Source organism: Bos indicus x Bos taurus, chromosome 6, assembly GCF_003369695.1.
Source record: "Bos indicus x Bos taurus breed Angus x Brahman F1 hybrid chromosome 6, Bos_hybrid_MaternalHap_v2.0, whole genome shotgun sequence".
NCBI lineage: Eukaryota > Metazoa > Chordata > Mammalia > Artiodactyla > Bovidae > Bos > Bos indicus x Bos taurus.
This window is the reverse complement of record NC_040081.1, coordinates 113,321,839-113,340,107: the sequence shown is the minus strand read 5'-3', so window position 1 is coordinate 113,340,107 and position 18,269 is coordinate 113,321,839. Positions and strand designations below refer to the sequence as shown.

The following is an 18,269-nucleotide window of genomic DNA, read 5'->3' as shown; positions in this document are numbered from 1 at the left end:
TCAATATCGGGTTTAATTTCAATCCTCTGGGTCTCTCCTTGGAGCTCTGACAAACAGCACAGTCATTTTTTTCACTCAATGAAAATAGCTTTGCTGTTTAATTCCTGGTTTTATCAATCACACTTGGGCATTGTGGAAACCCAAGTGATGCTCACACATACAAGAAGAGAAAGATAAAGAGTCTGCAATCCCGCTGCCCTGCCGTGACCACAGTGGTAGGTGAGCCGGCGAGTGGGACTGGGCTGACCTTTACGCTTGTCCCCCCCTTCCCTCCCTTTCTGCACCTTTTATAGAATTCACTGTCCCCTCGACCCTGCCCATCTAGCTTCCCACCACCCACTCTCAGATAAGCAAGCCAAAACAAACATCCCAGCAAGGACCCTCTGGATCTTTCTATGAGATCACATGTGTGTGTGTGTGTGTGTGTGTGTGTGTGTGTGTGTTGCTCAGTCATGTCTGACTCTTTGCGACCCCGTGGACTGTAGCCCACCAGGCTCCTCTGTGCATGGGATTCTCCAGGCAAGAATACTGGAGTGAGTTGCCATTTCCTCCTCCAGGGCATCTTCCCAACCCAGGGATCGAACTCATGGCTCTTGCGTCTCCTGCAGGGGCAGGCGGATTCTTTACCACTGGGCCACCAGGGAAGCACAAGCTCACACGTATGCACACACAAACGTCAACACGGGGGTGGCTGTCCCTGTCTGTTTCTTTTCTCACTTAACACAAAGTGGAAGCACCTTCGTGTCGACTGAGAACACCCCGCTCCACGGCTGCACGAGGCCCCCTGGAGTGAGTGGCCTCCTGCAGAGCCCTGTGTATGGGCGTCCACCTTGCTCCCCGTCGTGCTTGTCTTTGTCCCCATCAGCCCTGCTGGATGGAAGGGACGTGTCTGCCAAGAGAACCTGCTGTCTTCACGGCTCCGGGAGGATCAGCAGGATTGGGACTGCAGAACGCGGGTCTTCCCTGGCATCGGATGTTGCTAGTGGGCTCATCCCACCGCGAGCACGGGGGATGCTCGCCGACTCCTCTCACACCCTTTCTAGAAGGTCACTGAGAAAAGGTTTCCTCTGTCTCTTTCTCTTCCCGTCTCACCCTTATTTAAGTCTCTTTGATGGGCTAGTAGACAACGGCAAAGTCCTCCCCTTCCCTCGCATCTCCCTGCTGCCTGGAGACAGAGCATCTTTCCCCAGATAACTGGCTTCCACCAGGTAGCCCTGCTGTTCTGAGATTCTCCACCCACCTCCTATCCGTCTGCCCCTCTTCCCCTTACAAAAGCGGTCTAGAAACCCCTCAGGGCAAGTTATCACTCAGTAATAACCCTGTCTTCGTCGAAGTGCTACATTTCTCATCAACCCGTTTTATCTGTTGAGTTTAGCTTCAGCGTTCTTGTCTTACACGCAATTGTGTTTTATATATCAAATGCGTCAAGATGGTCTCTTATGAATTCTGAATTTCCTGTCTTGCTTAAATGACTGTATGTATTCTCCTTTTCTTACAATATTCTCCAAATCTTTTCTTACAATATTTGGATTTTTTACCTTTCTTTAAATTAAAAAGTTTCTATTATTATTTTTTTATTTTTTAGGCTATACTGTGCAGCATGTGGGATCTTAGTACCCCAACCAAGGATCAAATCCCTGCCCTCTGCATTGGGAGCACCGAGTCTTAACCACTGGGCCGCCAGGGAAATCCCCCTTTTAAACTTAAATTTCATTGATGTGTCTGAATTTTATTTGGGCACATGTCTTCAATCTAGACTAACCTGTGTTCACATCTAGTCCCTCACCAAAAACAGGGCACAATTCTTCCCTCACTGGAAGTACCAAATCGGCTGGTGACATTTTTCCCCACTGACTTGATAAGAGACCTTCCTCATTAATTCTTATCTGTCCGTGTGCAAGTGTGTCCATCGGAGTCTACTTCGGGGAGAGGCTGATTCACCCACTGATAGACTGTTTCTGATGGCAGCTACTTTATGGTAAGTTTTAATAGCTTCTAAACAAGTTCCCCTTCTTTGGTTTCTTTTACTGTTTTTAGAAATGTTTGCTATTCTTGAATAGATACCCTTCCACTTAAATGTTAAGAGAATTTTATCCATGTTCATTTGTATACAGTAAAACTGCTAAGCCCAGGGATAAATAAATATTGAGTCTCAGATGCCACAATCCTTGAATAAGCCAGAAACGCTCAGAAACACACTTAATTCTAATAGTCACAACCTCCTGCCAATTATCATGGATTTTTGTGGGTATTCTGAACAATTAGATGCTGATGCAGTCATTGGTTCAAACGACCTTGTAAAAAACCCGCTAACGTGGGGGAAACATTCTTAAAGTCTCAATATAATCGGTTATTGTAACTTTCGATTTGTGGCACTCACACTGCTTTGTTTTGTGGCTATGTATTGGTGGACGAGTGTCTATCTCTTAAGTTCTATTTCAGACTTTGCTGCCTCTAGGAAGCCCTCCCTGACTGCACAAGGTCTCAGGTGATGTTTATGCGGCTCCCACCGCATGCACGGTCCATGTGCTTTCTCAGTGCTGTTTCAGTCACACCTCCCAGCAGCCCTACAAGGTCAGAAGTAAGGACTCACCTTCGAGAGGTAGGAGCACTGAGGCTCAGAGAGGCGAAATGACCAGCCCAGGGACACACGGTCAGCTCGGGGCTGCTTCACACCCCGGGTCATCTTGCTGCCCTAACAGAGTGAGATCTCAGTAACGTCTGCTGAGGACTGACTAGCTGAATGGATGGACAGACACACAGATAAAACAACTCTGTCTGCGGCTTCTGGAAACTGCTAAGTGGAAAACTACACGTGCATTGCTGCGGGAAACAGTGAGTTAATTTCCCCCCCTCCCCCCGCCATGGCACAAATACAGCCATGCCAAATGGAGCTGGATGCCAAATATTACCCACCAGCCACAGCCCCCACAGTTGACATCTTCAGGCCTCATTAGGCTCAGACCACAGCAGCCTCCTCTGCTTCGGTGGAAGCGGTCTAGTCAGACTTCAAAAAGTTTGTTTTCCCACACGCTGCTTCCTGGGGTTCATTCAAGGAGGACGCTGCAGCTGCAGCAAATGCAGCCCCGGTGCTGTTCCCCATGCCCCCCAATTCCCAGCAGCCTCCCCTCAGCCCCACATGAGTGCCTGACTAGACAGCGGGGATTTGACCCTTAGCAGGTGCTGTGTGACTTTTGCTTTGCCTGACACCCTTGGAGCCACTCTGGGAGTTCAGTGCTGTTACCCCAAGCACAGATGGGGAAATGGAGGCAGAGGGGAGTCGGGGCTTAGTAACACTCTCTGACAGGCTCTGTTCAAAGCATGCTTCACGTGCCACCACCAGATCCTCACTCTAGTTCCAGGAGGCCCACTCAACAACAGCCCATTTTTCCTATGGAAAAAACTGAGGCTCTTGAAGTTCATTAACTCCCAAAGTCGCACAGTAGAACCGGGCTTCTGATGCAAGCAGCCTGCAGCTAATCCTCTCACTGTCCACCCGCTGGGAGAGATGGCCTTGCGTCCTGAGCCTGGATGTAAACTGCTTCCACGCAGGACTTTTTTTTTTCCTTCTCTACAGCCCCGGCAAAATTGACTGGTCTACAAGGATCATTCAAATGTCCTGGGGCTGGTCAAGGACAACCTAGGTGGCCGTGCAGGAGGTTGAAGGGCAGGGGAGAGTGCCAGCCGGGCCCGGGGTGGGGCGGGGGTCAGTTGTGTGAGCAGGGAGAAGAACAGGCAGACCCATAGAAGGGCCAAGATCACTTTGGGCCGAGAGCACTTTGGGGTCAAGAGTACTTTGGGGCCAAGAGCACTTTGGGGTCAAGAACACTTTGGGGCCAAGAGTGGACTTCTGGAACTGGAATGAAGGAGGCAAGGAGAATCTGACGACAGTGATACCTACAGGGTCCGAGGTCCCTGTCCAAGGAGGGACAGGAAGAGGCAGAGACCCCCAAAGGGAAGAGGCCAGGCTAGGGCCCAGCATGGGGCTGGAAGCTAGGGTGCCTCCTGGTGTGGGTGGACCAAGCTGTCTGCTGTCTTCATGGGCACACAGGGTTCACATGGCCCGCTTTGGGGGGACTGATGAGACAGTTCAGTGTGGACAGGCCCCAGGCTGGTGCCCGCCGCCCCCTGCAGGCAGGACAAGCGGCAGCTCTGCACGCCACCCCCGCCGCCACGGACCAGCCAGCACCACCTTGTTGGGCCCATGCCCTGCGCACCTTTCACAGGGAGCAGCCTTGCCCACTAATGCAGTCACACTTTCTCTTAAAGTTAAGTAGGTCTCAGCAAAGGGAAACCTGTTCATCAATTCCACACCTTCAAGTTTCCATATTTGTTGGTTCACCTAGTTTTTGCCATGGGGTCCACCATCGTGATTCCCAGGCCCATTTACACTCCAGATCTCCACCTTTAGGGACCCTGCTTACTTTACAGGTGAGAGACCAGAGCTTTGGTCCTTTGATTGGCCCTGGGCTGGAATTTCTCCACTTCAACAAGCAGTGTGTGCAAGAGGCTGGCAGGACAACCTGACTCCCGTGTCATCACACAGCCTCTGGGCTTCCCCACTCGTCTCTCGGGGTCCCTGATGGTCAGGGTCCACCTCGACCAGAGCAAGAAGGTGGCACATGGTGACAGAAATATCACAAGTTCAGGCAAGGCCGGCCGAGGGCAAAGTGAAACTTCTGAACCCGAGGTCAAAAGCGATCAGGAATTTCAAGATGACAGCAGGAGAGCAGGCAAGCCTGTGGATCTGCTGAGTGTGGGGTCCTGGCGACCCCACAGGTCACCAGCCCTGGGGTCAGGAGTCATCAGAAGGATGTGAGTTCAAATCCCTTCTCATTAACTGAATGATAGCACTGATTAACCTCTCCATGTTTGGCTTCCTAGTTTATAAAATGAAAAGCATTCATACTAAGATGAAATGGATTGATATTTATCAAAGGTCTTAGTGGAATCCTCAGCACCAAATAGATATTTAATGCATCTCCTAGTCTTCCACTCTGTACCCCCAGCAAAGTCATGTGAACAAAGGAAGAACTGAGCCTAATGCCAAACCCACTTGAAGATATTCCAGGTTCTGTACTGGGTTCTAGGTTCACCAGTGGCATGTGGGTTTGAATGATGTTGATGAACAACTGTCCAGCATTTCAATGGCATATACTGTAATAAAAATAGCCTTGAGCAGAAGCCAGAAGCCCCCCATCTGTCATTCCCAATTCCAATCTGATGGCTGAGCTGCAAAGAGCTTAGGGGAGACCACAACAGAAGCTGCACAGGAACGAGACCACAGCCCTCACCCCTGGCACTTGCAGAGCGGTGAGAAGACCTACACAGGACCACGGTGAGGTCTGCAAGGGCTCAGGGCCGGTGGTGCGAACTCATAATAGCATCAGCTCCTCCTCTCCGCCCAATGCCTTGGGGGGCAGATGCACCACAGTTCCGAGTCAGAGGGGAGGGGCTGGCAAAGGGAAACCTCTCTCTTCTAGGCCCCAGAACAAGCTTCAAAGGGGCTCCAGAAGCATCTGCCACGGCAACCAAGAAGCTCCCTGCACCTGGCCTCCACCCTATGGTTCTCTGTGAAGTTTAAAATGAAAAGTACTGAGATGTGATATCCAGCCAGCCAGAGGTCAGGCCTGTCTGTTTAGGTCAAAGCATGCTGTAGGAACACCTATCTGGGCTTGGGCCCGCGTTAGCCCTTGGGGAGCACATAGTCATTTCCATCAGCATCTGTGCCTATGTCTAAGCCACCTCCACCCCTGACTCCGTTTCCATCTGTATCTGTCTCTGATCTGCATCCGCCTCCATTCTGTCTCCATCTGTATCTGTATCTCTCCCTGGACATCCATCTATACCCATCTCCCTCTGTTCCTGAATCTGTATCTTTAGCTGCATCTTTATCTGTATCTCCATCTCCATCATCTTTGTCGTATTCTCTGTGGTTGAGGCTGGAGAATCTGTATGGACTAGATTCAAGTCACGGTCACCACCAGCTTTGTATTTCTCTGTGTGTTAGTTGCTCAGTCGTGTCCAACTCTTTGCGACCCCATGGACTGTAGCCCACCAGGCTCCTCTGTCCATGAAATTCTCCAACCAAGAATACTGGAGTGGGTTGCTATTTCTTTCTCCAGAGGATCTTCCCAACCCAGGGATTGAACCTGGGTCTCCTGCATTACAGGCAGATGCTTTACAATCTGAGCTACTAGGGAATCCCATAGCTCAGTTGGTGAAGCATCTGCCTGCAATGCAGGAGACTCCAGTTTGATTTCTGGGTTGGGAAGATCCCCTGGAGAAGAGAAAAAGCTACCCACTCCGGTATTCTGGCCTGGAGAACTCCCTGGACTGTATAGTCCATGGAGTCGCAGAGAGTTGGACAAGAATGAGTGACTTTCACTTGTATTTCTAGAAGATATTAAAAATTTGTACCCCAAACTCTGTCACTTTATTTCTAAGCAAGTAGCCTCACTATTTTTTTTCAATAGGCCAGGAATTCCAAGGCTATGAATAGGGATGACAAATGTCTGCATTTCCCCCCCTTTTGAGTTTGGATTTCCCTGCCCTATGAAGGAATAATACTCCTACTTGGGGGATCTTCTGTCATCTTCTGAAAAGATGACAAAGATAAGATATATACGTTTATGTAAAACATACATATTTTTTGAAATTTATTATTAGTTTTTGAATCTCCCAAGTCTCAGCTGAGTTTGGGCTCACATACAGAGATCAGTCTATGATCTAAGTGCCAGGATGCTATTATGGGCAAAGCCTCTCTGCTCAGCTGTTTAATTTTAAAACATGAAATCAGGTGGAACTTGTCCAATAAATGCACTGAGATTTAAGGAAGTAGCCAGATTCTTTTTTAAAAAGTGAAATAACATTTAAACAGGTTGCATTTCCCCATGGGTCACTGCCACCCTAATAGTTTTTGAATATTCTTTTCTCCCTGGGTTCCCAAGACTGAAGAAATAAACCTTGGAGCAAAGCGTGTTTCTGGGCTGCCTCGGAGGGAAGGGCCAGCCTCTCTTTCTCCTGCACAGTAATTTTGAGCACAAAGGTCATATTTAAATTCTGGCTTTGCCCCTTCCTGCTGAGTGGTCTTGGGCAAGTCACTTCCATTCTCTGCCCCTCCCGTGTGCTCCCTGTCTTCAAGGAGTTGTGGGCCAGAAGGAGACAGACCTGAAATCAGGAGTCACAGGAGGAACGAGGTGATCACGGGGGCTGAGGCCAAAGAGGAGACGCAACAAAGGCTGCCGGAGTGCTGCTCACGGACAGGCCATCTGAGACCACCAGCTCTTCTTTACAAATGGTCATCGCCATTCTCATCATAATCATCTCATCTCTTGCTGACAAAGGTCCATATAGTCAAAGCCATGGTTTTTCCAGTAGGCTTGTATGGTTATGAGAGTTGGACCATAAAGAAATGATGCCTTCGAACTGTGGTGCTGGAGAAGACTCTTGAGAGTCCCTTGGACTGCAAGGAGATCCAACCAGTCCATCCTAAAGGAAATCAACCCTGAATACTCACTGGAAGGACGGATGCTGAAGCTGAAACTCCAATACTTTGGCCATCTGATGAGAAGAGTTGACTCATTGGAAAAGACCCTGATGCTGGGAAAGATGGAAAACAAAAAGAGAAGGGAGTGGCAGAGGATGAGATAGTTAGCATCACCGACTCAATGGAGATGAATCTGAGCAAAGTCCAGGAGACAGTGAAGGGTCGGGGGGCCTGTGTGCTGCAGTCCATATGGTCGAAAAGAGTTGGACACGACTTAATGACTGAATAAAACCATTCTCATCACACCCTGACCATCCCATATCCATATTTTAATGACTTTCATTTGCAATCACATAAATTATCACTTTGAGAACAGAGATTGCTAACCCAGCTCAGGATTCAGAATTGTTGACCAGACTCATGGGGACCAGTATGACCACAGGATCCTCTTCCCCAGACAGAGATGCAAGGTGCAATTTACTAAGCCCTGCGAGGCCTTGTTCGGACCTCCCAAGCCTCCTCACCTCCCTGATAAGACCCTTTGCTTTGAAGCTCTCACGCTCCTTTTGAGGGACAGGTAGAGCTCCAGAGCCTAGAGGCCATCTCACTTCTGACGGTGCTCTTCATGAAATGGGCCAACGACAACCCCAGCCCCTCCAGGCTACCTCACGAGGGAAGGAGCAAGGATACACGCAGAGCGTTTGGGCCAAGCATCCATCTCGAATCCACAGGCAGAGTTCCTCAGGGTTCCTCAGGAGGTCGAGCTCCTCAGACACCCCGGCTGGCTGCTGGAGCCCATGCTTCCTTCCCGGGAGAGCCGGGGGTGACTGTGCTCCCAATGTAATTACAGCGAAATTAAGAAAATCACTAACCTTACTGTCAGGCGCATAGTTAATTTGAGAACCTTAATTGTGCCTTAGTGGGGGAGGATCTCCCCGGTCGAGACGAGACATACTTTAAAAAGAAAGTAAGAGAAAGAGGGGAGAACACAGTTCCAGATTCTTTCAGTCCCAAGGCTCAGAGACACAGTCAGACATCGATAAGGTCGTCTTTTGTTGGGAGGATGCTGGGGTGCAGAGAAGTCTACTGTCCGGCACTGGGCTTTGGTACACGAATTTTGGTATATTTGCCATGGAGGAAGGTGCCCAAGCCACTGTGCCCCACGAGGCCAGCCTTCAGTTCTGGCCACTAGCACCAGCCTAGTGCCTGAGACTCCGATGGTCCAACTACACACAAATCCCACTGAAAGCAAGGATTTCAGGAGGGTGGCGATGGCCGGCTCCCCACCCACCTGTTCCTCCCGCTAGAACACGCCAGAGCGCCCCTGCCACCTCCCCGTCTTATCTGTGTGCTGCCCAAGCCAGGAGGGAATCACAGCAGAAAACCATCTCTCAAAACTCTTCCTGTCTGTGCACTTATCTGTCTTTTTTTTTTTTTTTTAAACAAAATTCCCGGTGGCCCTCTGACCTCTGTGTTTCACGGCGAGGAAATTTCTGAAAAGAGGACGCAGGCTTCCTGATTGTGAACGTTCACTTTATACCCCTCTGCTTTTTACAAAAGACCTGCATTAGTACGTGTTTTCGCTAGCTGAAAACTATCTGAAGAGGGCTTCTGTTTTTATGGGGGGAAAAAATGGTGAAAAGTGAAGCTAACATTCAGTGTGTGTTTTGCAGCAAGGTATTGGGGGCAGTGCACCGTCCCCCTCCCCCCAAGCAGCAAGAGCGACACCCCCAGTCTCCTTGCCCAGAGACCACACTCAGCCTCTCAGCACGGAGCCGCCAGAGCTGTGAACCGCGTCTGTCAGCCTCTGCCCATTACCTCCAGGTACTGATAGTCCAGGCATGTGTTAGCAAGACGCACCCTAAGGTAACAGCTACTTCGCTTTATGCCGTTTTGACTTGGGAAAGGTTTCGTAGGATCACTCTGCTCTGGGACAGAGGAGTAACCTGTATGGGGTCTGGATCCAGCCCTCACACTAGGCAGCGATCGGGGAAGTCACTTCCCCTGGTGACCCTCAGTTTTACCCCTCTATGCAGTGGGATCACAGAAGCACCACCTCCGTGGGTCATGTGGGGATGAGCTGTACTGGTTCCTGAGTGTGGAGCCCAGCACAGAGCTCCCCTTCACGATGGCCGGGCCATTGACCGTGAACGAATGGAGAAATCTAACCCGGGACCTTCCGGAGGTGACGGTGTGACTTGAGTGACCCTTGGCGGGCACCAAGCCAGGCAGTGAGGTCACTGGGGGGCAGGGTCTTGCAGAGATGCTGAGATGCTCCTGGATGGTGGGCAGCAAGACGGCTTCCCCCACACGGTGGTGCTGGGTGCTGGCAGAGGGAGGAGCCACCTGCTTTACAAAGTTCTGCAGCCCCGGGCAAGTAAGTCCCAGATCTCCCAGAGCCTCAGACTCCTCGTCTGACAACAGAAGCAACCCCATGGGGCTATGGGGAGGGCTGGCTAAGACCCTGCTCGGGGGAGGCAGGGCAGGGTGAGAGGCACAGCAGGCCTTTCATCACCATCACCCTCCTTCCTCTCCATCCTTCATGGACCAAACAGCCCGACCGAAGGAAGAAGGCTTGTCAGAGCACGGCGGGTGGGGAAAGACAGTGGGCCGTGGGGCCCTCCATGCTGAGACCTCCGCCACTGATACCAGCCACTCTGACCCTCAGTGTCCTCTTCTGCAGAATGCCAGTAGGCACTCACAACATCCCGGTTTGCAATAGATCAGGTCACATGTGTAACAACAAGAATCCCTGCCCAGGTTGTATTAGACCCTCCCACTACGTGTGGGTAACTGCACAGACTAACCCGATGAGCAGGCACTCTGTACCGAGACCAGAGCTCAGTGGTGCTGGACAGGTAGCCCTGGCCTGCCTGACAGAGCTCAGGTGTGTCTGCAGCCACGGGATGTCCACAGCCCCTCGGCCCCCGCCCTGAGGACCAGGCCCCTCCCGGTGGCCACCACCCTCCGCCTGGCTCCCCGGCCAGGCCCCCCCTTCCAGCCGCGGCCCTTCCACTCACGCCCACTTCCTTTCTGTGGCTTTGGCCTTTTCAAACGTGGCCCATGAATAATGAATCCCTGTTATAAATTTAGAAAACGTCCTTTCTCCCTGCAATTTGGCCTTTCTCTTTATTTTTATCATGCTGGTTTGTGAGAAAGAGAATCTCTTGGAAACTCATTTTTCTCTCAACTGATTATTCTGACAGCCAAAATTAAGTTGCTAATTTTACAGCGTCTGTGTGGAGCTCCACTGGCTTTCTGCCCCACCCCACACCCCCATTGGGGGTCAGAGAATGGGTGAGGAGGGCCCCAGTAGCTTTCCAGAAAGTTCTAATTCCTGGGGGCAGGGTGGGGAGATGGGAAGGAAAGGGGCCTTGGAGTCAGACCCCATGGGAATCCTCACAGCCTGCTTCCTGGGCGGGCTGGGCAGGCATCTATCTCGCTTCTCTGGGCTTTGGGTCTCTTATCTGAGTAACACAGGAGAGGACGTTCTTTGCAGGCTTCCTGAGAGCTTTGTGACGTAAGGATGCATGGATGGGTGGTGATGTTGGCACAGAGTGGGCCCACTGGTTCTGTCTCCCCATTTATACTGCAAAATTCATAAGACACTAGACTCTTCTGGAGCACTCTCAAAAGAGGTCCAAATTCCCTCCCTGTCCATTCTCCCCTGTGGGACTTCAGAGCTGACCTGTTCCTCCCAGGTCCTCTGAGGCTGGGCCTGCTCCCTCCTTGACCAGGCCCCACCCCCTCTTCCTTGCTTTGCTGTGCCAGGCCTGAGCAGGTGCCCAGGACACAGGAGAAGGCCAGGCATGGGGCCCACCCTCCCAGAGCTTCTCTGCCTTCTGGGGGCAGCAGGGTGAGACAAGCAAAGGGGGTGCCCAGGAAGTCACCAGGCCCTGAGCTACAAGGGGCAGGGGCCCAACCCCCTTTGCTGTGCTCCTGTCTGCCTCCTCAAGGCCCATCCTCCCCCTCAGTCAAGGTCAGTGCCAGCCTGGTGACTCAGCCCTCGTTAATTTAGGCCCTGGCCCTTCTCTTGTCCTGGCTAAGTGTGCAGTAGCATTGGTCCTCGGTGTTCTGCAACCTCAGGCTTCCCTTGCCAGCTTCCCCACCCAACCCCACCACACACACCCCTCTCCAGCCCACCAGCTGCCACACACTTAGGCTCCAAGGGTTTCAAGAACTAGGCCTGGCCTCATGCCTCACCACCAGCCCTGACCCAGTCTTAGGATCTTAGACCCAGTGCTCAGCACAACTCCCAGCCAGTGTGAATGAATCTGAACGATGAGCCTGTTACCACGAAGACCTCATTGCTGGGCTCTTTGTGCAAATGGGCTGCAGCCTCTCCACTCAGACCCCACTCTAACCCTTAAACGGCTACCTGGACTTCCCAAGTCACTTAGCCCCTCCATAAAATGGAGAGAATGCAAGATGATGTTGAAAACCGACTTTAAAGTTCTTCGCTGTGAGTGTTAAATAATTCACATGAAGAATTAGCACAAGGCACATACTCAATAAATGATGATAATGATGGTGGTGATGATGGTGATGTTGGTGATGATGATGCTGGTGATGGTGGTGGTGATGGTGCTACTGGGGATGGTGGTGATGGTGTTGGTGGTGATGGTGATGTTGGTGATGATGCTGGTGATGGTGGTGATGGTGGTGATATTGGGGATGGTGGTGATGGTGGTGGTGGTGATGGTGATATTGGTGATGATGATGCTGGTGGTGGTGGTGATGAAGGTGATATTGGGTATGGTGGTGATGGTGGTGGTGGTGGTGATGGTGCTGAAGGTGCTGGTATGACATACTGGGGGAAAGTAAAGGACCAGTGCTACTAAGGACCTTGATGTCCCAGATGCTGTGCCAGCTGTTTTACAACCAAGTATCAAAGTTCTGAACTCACTAAAGCCCCGATTCCCTGGGTGAACCCAGTAAAACACCCAAGCTCTCTGGACCTTTCCTGGGTCCCTTGGTCTGAAACACATTCATGATGGTGTCAGGCAGCTCAGATAAGGAAGCGGAGAATCAAGAGTAAAGGGTTCCTGTTGAACCAGGGCATGGGCCCAGCATCAGGACCGTGGACACCACTGGCCACACCGTTCCCTGTCCGGTCTCAGTTTCCCGATCTGCACCACGAGGCTGCGGACGTCCACGGTCTGCCTGACCCTCCAGCTGCGCTGTGAGCTGACAGCCCTCGAGGCAGTCATCTGTTTCCAAGGTGAACAGGGAAAACTCAGGCTTGGGCGGGTGGGGGTGTCAAGGAGGGACTCTTCAAACCTGTGACCTGTGCTGGGACAACGCTTGCCCTCACGACAGCAACTGAGGCCCAGAGAAGGGGGGGACGAGAGCCGCCCGAGGACACTCAGATGTTCGGGGCAGAAGTCTGCCCCCAGGTCTCCCTAGGCTCACGTGGATTAGAGGAGGGTGTCTGAAAGGCAGCCCCGGACGCTGCCCTGAGGGCTCAGCGCTGCCCCGTGGCCATGTATCTTCGCTCCTGATTCCCAGGGCGTGTGTTTCTCATCTTCTGCATTTTTGACTCAAGTCTGTTGGGTCCACCCTGTGCAATCTTGTGTGATCCTTGTACGGGGAGGGCCTTTCCCAAACCGTCGTGAGCTGGATGTGAGGCCTGGTGCCTGGATCGGGGGCTCCATGCTCTCGCCTCCCCCAGCACAGCGAGGGCAGCCTCCCCGCTTCTTCTGTTTGCTTTGGACGCCGAGCGGCCGTATTTGCTGGCTGACTGCACTCGGGAGCCCTCAAAGGAAGCAGAAGGCCATCTCACGTCATTAACGGCCGGGCCTGAGCAGGCAGCCTGGGGTCCTGGGACCAGCACCACGCTCAAGCCGAATGGACTGTGACTTGAATCCCAGCCTACCGCTAGGCAGCTGCATGACCCGAAGCAAGTTGCACACCCTCTCTGAGTTCCTGACTGCCTGATGGGGCTCCACCACAGCCTCGTGAGATTGCCTCGAGGTTGAAGGGAGGAGGCACACTTCAGGGTTTGGCGTGCCCTTTCCTGACTCCTCAAGTGGCCACTGCTAGGGCTAAAACATGCTCACTTGTGCTTGGCACAGACCAGGGGCTCAGGGAAGGGGACTGCCCATGTCATCCACTGTCCTTCCGAAGCCCGAGTTTCCTTTGTCCACACCAGAAGTGGGAGGAGGTCCCTTGCTGGGGTGGGGTGGGGGGGCGGGAGGTGCATACACCATTGTGGTCACCAGAGCCCCCCACTTCCCAGTCCATGGGGACACATCCACACACACTAGCTCTCCTGCAAGCAAGGCCAGGCCAGCCTGGGCCTTCCTGCTTTTCAGACTAAGATCCTGAGATTCAAAGAGGCACAAAGACTTCCCAGACCCCCAGCTGGTCAGGGCTGGAGAAAGACTCCAGCTTGGGTCTGGGAAAGTCCAAACACCAAGCTCGGCCATCTCTCCAGGGTCAGTGGGCACATCCCAGTGATAGCTGGAGCCAGGGAGGGGACCAGGAAGGGGCACAGGGGGCCAAGAGGGGCAGCCTCAGAGAAAGCTGGAGGAGACCACAGCCCAACAGAGACGTAGCCCAGATCCCCATGCCAGCCCCGCTAGGAAGCAGGTCATGGGGGCCGAAGCCAGCCAGAAGGCCCGCCCCCCAGACCTCAGCTGACTGCAGCCCCGTCCCTGACCTGGGAGATTAGCTTTAAAAGACACAAGTGCAGGGCAGTGCACATGAAGGGGATGTGAGGTAACATCCACTGAGCCCAAACCACATGCTGGGCATCTCCCCACGGGCACTCAGACCTCTCGGTGAGCAAGACGGGACTGTGCCCATTTTGCAGATGACGAAACCAAAGCTCAGAGAGGCCTGGGGACTTAGAAGGTCACACGGCTTAAAGGAAGCAGGTACGATCTGAGCCCAGCCTCATCTCACTCCCAAGTCCTCACTTTCTGCCGCGTCTCCTGTTACTCCGCTGGATCCCAGGACCGCCCCCGGGGCCCGAATCAATGCCGATCCCAGATAGTTTCAGCATCTCACCTGGGTAAGCGAGGTCACGGTGCTGAGGCTGGATTATGGTCCAAGAGGCCACACCGTCTCCAAGCCCACTGCCCCTGGCCTGTGGGACCCCGAGCCAGCCTCCCACCTCACCTGACAAACGGGGGTAACAGAAACAGTGCTGCCTCCTGGGCTGGGGTGTGAGGCTGGGATGAGCTACCATGCATGCAGAAAGGGCTCAGGGCAGCTTCATAAAAGGACTTAATAAATGCTAAATACACCCCAGCTGTTACTGCTAAAGGCGGTTCCTTTTACAGATGCAAACATGGAAACTCAGAGAGGTGAGTGACGTGAACCAGGTCACAAAGCATCATGCTACACATGTGCTAAGCATGCATCTGACTCTGCGAGACCCCGTGGACTGTAGCCCCCCAGGCTCCTCTGTCCATGGGACTCCTCAGGCAAGAGGGTGCCATGCTCTCCTCCAGGGGATCTTCTCAACCCAGGGATGGAACAAGCATCTCTTCTGTCTCCTGCATTGGCGGCAGGTTCTTTATCACTCACGCCACCTGGGAAGCACCACATAGTATCAGGAAGAGTCAAATCCAGACGGATCTTCATCACAGCGGCTGCTCTGCGTTTATTCAGTCAACAGACATGACATGAGCACCTACTGTATGCCACACCCTGCCCCGGCGCCTGGCTATCCGGGGACACCAGCATGCAAACTGCAGCTGCTATGTCTGCCCTCAGGGAGGACGTGCCCTCATGGGGACCCGGGACAGACGCGGCATGTCTGATTCATAGTCATGCGCAGGAAAGCACGTGACCAGAGTGCAGAGTGGCTGTGGGGGCAGAGGCAGGGGTGCCCCATCCTAACACGGCCTCAGGGTCACTCAGCACCACAGACAGCCTCCTGGGGGCTGTGTGCTCAGATCTCGCTGCTGGTGCTCACCACCCCTCCACACTGGCTGTGCCCTGCCCCGCCGACCCCTCCACGTGGCTCTGGAGCCCGCGCTCACCCTGCTGGGTCCACATGCTGACCAGCAGGACCTCTGAGGGCTCAAGAGCCGGAGTATGGGGACAACTCTCGAGCAGAAGATTTGACTCATTGGAAAAGACTCTGATGCTGGGAGGGATTGGGGGCAGGAGGAGAAGGGGACGACAGAGGATGAGATGGCTGGATGGCATCACTGACTCGATGGACGTGAGTCTGAGTGAACTCCGGGAGTTGGTGATGGACAGGGAGGCCTGGCGTGCTGCGATTCATGGGGTCGCAAAGAGTCGGACACGACTGAGCGACTGATCTGATCTGATCTGATCTGATCACCCTAGTGATGGGAATCCCTGGTGGCTCATACAGCAAAGAATCCGCCTGCAGTGCAGGAGACCCAGGTTCAATCCCTGGGTTGGACAGATCCCCTGGAGAAGGGCATGGCAACCCACTCCAGTATTCTTGCCTGGAGAATCCCATGGACAGAGGAACCTGCTGGGCTACAGTCCACGGGGTCACAGAGTCAGACACAACTGAGCAATTAACACTTTCACTTCCCAGGGACAGAACCATAACTGCCTCCTTTTTATGTTAATGAGGTGACTTTTGGAGAGACCCTGGGTCACCTAAGGATGCAGGCTGCTGGCCAGTGAAGCTGACACTTGATTGGAGGGTTGGAATTTTCCATCCTCACCCCACCCCCAACACCTGTAGGGAGTGGAGTAGGCTGGAGGTTGAATCAATCAGCTGATGGCCAATGATTTAATCATTCGTGTCTATATAATGAAGCCTCCACAAACCAACCCCCCCAAAGGACAGCGTTCTGAGAGCTTCCAGGTGGTGAACCCACCAAAGTGCAGGGAGAGAGGAGCCTGGGGGCTTGGAGGCTACAGCCCCTTCCTCGGGCCTTGTCTTGAGCATGTCTTCCATCTGACCAGTCCTGACTTTTATACCTTTTATAATAAACCAGTGATACAGTAAGTAAAATGTTTCTCTGGGTTCTGTGAGCCATTCTGGCAAATTAATGGAACTCAAGAAGGGAACGCCCCGATCTGTAGCTGGATAGTCAGTCAGAAGCTGATGTCAAAAGTTGCACAGTCTGGTGGGTTCAAGCCCTTCCCCTGTAGGGTCTGATGCTGTCTACATGTAGACAGAGTCGGAAGTGAGCTGCACGGTAGGACATCCACCTGGTGTCAAGAGCTAGTGTTGGGAAGAATCCAGACTCCAGAACTGGTGTCAGCAGCACAATTACTCTGAGACGCAAGGGTCTCCTCACATCTCCTGGGGCTCAGAAGACAGAAAGGTGTCCTCTCATCTGCTGGGGCCTCAGAAGACAGAGGCGTGGGCAGCGGTCAGCTCAGGCCACACGTCCACAAACACAGTGGGGTCTTTGAACGTGAGGTGGCCAGTGGTGTGGGTGCTACTGGTGGCCCCTCTGTAATGGAGCAGGGCTCTGCGTGGCCTTTCCAGGACAGACTCCCCCGCCATGCCCTGCAGCTGCCTCTTGTCTATAAGGAAACCAACTTCAGACAAAGAAAACATGTAGTCAGAGGGTGAGAAGATGCGGAAGCAAAGGAAACTAGTCAAACAAGACGAAAGAATAGTTTAGCCGTTAAACAAAGCAAGGATCTTTATTTTTCTTCCCAAGGCTTAGAGATCATATTCTAACCATATCCTGTGAGCAGTGTTACAGAGACTGAAACCCCACCAGGTGGAAGAACTTAGCCACACGATGACCAGACTGTTGCCATGACATGAAGTGGCCACAGGTCTGAGAACTGGCCTCAAGAAACAAAATCAACCCTGGAGCTAAAGATGAACTGTACTTAAAACAATCAAGAGGACGCTGATCAGACCACCATAGGACCAATTTCAAGACGACAGTCAGAGCTGACTGTGATGTTTCTACACATAGCCCACCAGCTCCACCCTGCCCACCTGTGTTCCCCTAAAATCCTCCTTTGAAAGCCTTGCTCCTGATCAGCAACGGGGAGCTGGTTCTTTGGGACATGAGTCCACCTTCTCCCCAGGACTGCTGGCTTCCTCAATAAAGCTATCTTTCCTTTTACCCTACACTCAGCTGGTAAAGAATCCACCTGCAATGTGGGAGACCCTGGGTCCGATCCCTGGGTTGGGAAGATCCCCGGGAGAATGGAAAGGCTACCCACTCCAGTATTCTGGCCTGGAGGATTCCATGGACTTCATAGTCCATGGGGTCGCAAAGAGTCAGACACGAATGAGCGACTTACTCTCTCACTCACTAGCTCACGGTGTTGGATTCTTGAGCCATGAGCAGCCAAACCTGAGTTTGGGAGCACCTTCACTGGGCCTGTAAACAAGCACTCACCCCTTTCCCGAGAGTCTCAGGGGCAGTGACGCCCCCGGCAGGGAGGTCTGGAAGAGTCTGCGTAAGGAGCAGGAGCTCCAGGAAAACCCGGCCAAGGGTCAACAGGAGGCTGAGTCTACACCAGAGTGGGTCTGGGGGCCTGCACAGGCGAGGGTGTCCATATCAGCAGTGCCCAACATTTTTGGTACCATGGGCCAGGGCCTACATAGGTGAGGGCCCCTCTATCAGCGGTCTCCAAGGGACACCGGGGACCAGTATCGTGGAGGACAATTTTTGCGCGGATGGAGGGCGGGAGACAGCCTTGTCTTTACCCTCAGCTCACCTCCTTCTGTGCAGCCTGGTGCCTAACAGGTCATGGTGGGTACCAGTCTGTGGCCCACAGATTGGGGATCCCTGGTCTATACCATGTGGAGGGGGAAGCGGGGCACATGGAGACAACTGCCCCTTCTTCCCAGCCTGATTCCCCAAAC

General features: G+C 52.9%; 1 protein-coding gene across 2 annotated transcripts in view; it reads right to left on the bottom strand.

The window, feature by feature from the left end:
* SORCS2 (sortilin related VPS10 domain containing receptor 2) overlaps positions 1 to 18,269 on the bottom strand; it is a 495,738-nt gene that overhangs the window by 213,233 nt on the left and 264,236 nt on the right. The window lies entirely within an intron of this gene.